This window comes from Adiantum capillus-veneris, unplaced genomic scaffold (genome assembly GCF_014529385.1).
Source record: "Adiantum capillus-veneris isolate H3 unplaced genomic scaffold, ASM1452938v2 Hic_scaffold_33, whole genome shotgun sequence".
In the NCBI taxonomy this organism is placed as follows: domain Eukaryota; kingdom Viridiplantae; phylum Streptophyta; class Polypodiopsida; order Polypodiales; family Pteridaceae; genus Adiantum; species Adiantum capillus-veneris.
The window spans coordinates 2,791,314-2,792,841 of NW_028221440.1; positions in this window are offsets into that span (position 1 = coordinate 2,791,314).

Below are 1,528 nucleotides of genomic sequence, written 5' to 3' on the forward strand. Positions count from 1 at the left end.
CAAAAGGTAAGCCCAATGTTAGCAGCTGGACACACCATACGGAAACTGACTACTCGGCAGATTATCATTTTTGTGTAATTATTCATTTATTGAGAAAACTCGACATTTCACCTTGTAAATATTGAGGCTTAGAGAAGTTTCCAAATTGTATCCCAGTTTTGATAGTTAGATTGAGTAGATGGTTGATTTGGAACTTTAGGGTTTGAGAATTATAAGGTATTTATACCACTTTTTGACCTTAATGAAAAACCTTTTGTCATTTTAAAGAAAGTTTTGAAGTCTGTGAGTGAGCGTATTGTGTACGAGAGAGAGTGTGAGCTTCATCTTGACGCTACGTGTGCACCAGTGGTCGAAACCGAGTGCAGAGAAGTGCAGCGTGTTGCCCTCGACGAGGGCTACGCACCAATACCTACATTGCGCGCGTACGGTTCGGTTTTGCGAGCTCCATCTACGAGCTTCATCTAGTGATTCGGTCAGCATACATTGTCCGATTTTGCATTGCAGCATATCCACGCGTTCACATTGAGTAGAGCTACACATTAGGCACTTTAGATTTTGAAAACGAAGACCTGCAAATTTTGGTCAGACATCCTACGTGATTTTGCACCGGGTGTTTTGGGTTTGGGTTTTGGTTCATAGACCTTAGGGAGAGCATCCTATTGGTTTTAGTAGGGTCTCCTTCAAGTTCTGTGGTGTTTCGAGATTGTTCGATGGGTGTTCGGCTCTAGAAAGCGTTGTAGGAAGTTTCCTCTTATGCACTCTTACAAACTGTGACTTAGACATTGGGTAGAGACCTCTGTAGGAATTAGTTAGGATTCGGTCGAGGGTAGGTTGACACCCTATGCTTGCTTCCACGCGCCTGCGGATCGAGCTTCGTCCTTAGCTGACAAATCTTGTTAGGTGAGTTCTTGCTGTGCTGACGTCCGTCACGGCGTATCTGTCCAACATTGACGCCGTTGCCGGGGACGAAAACCTTAGGTAGGTGACCGAGACTAGTACTTGAGGATAGGGATTTTCGGCTTGCCAAGAGTCTCGTTTTACATTTAGATAGGACCAGAGGGTGGAGGACTCTCTAGGTTTAGAGTGAGTCTAGGAAGCGTGTGTCTGGCCTAGATCCTTCGACTTAGGTAGATTTAGGTAGACTGAGATAGTTTTAGGTGTTAGTTGAGTTCTTGAGTAGAATTTGGGAGCGTGGAGTGAGAGGAGATCTTGAGAGTCCGGAGAGGCCAGAGAGCAACCAGAACACCATTATTACCATTTCACATGATGAGAAGGAGTAGAGTAAGTAGGACATCATGATTCAAGATTAGAGCACTTCATGCATGTATACTTTCTTGGTAAATTCATCACAAGGTTGTAAAAGACACAAAAGGACGCCAAAAGTGTGTTTTGAAAGTGAAGTGAAGTCCAAAAGTTACTGTGAGTGTTTCTGCTAGAGCTTGCAGAGTCAGAACTTTTTTTTCTCCTACTGCAGCAAATTGTACCATACAGAGTAAATGATGCAGTCTTCAACTCTCCCAAGGCAGAG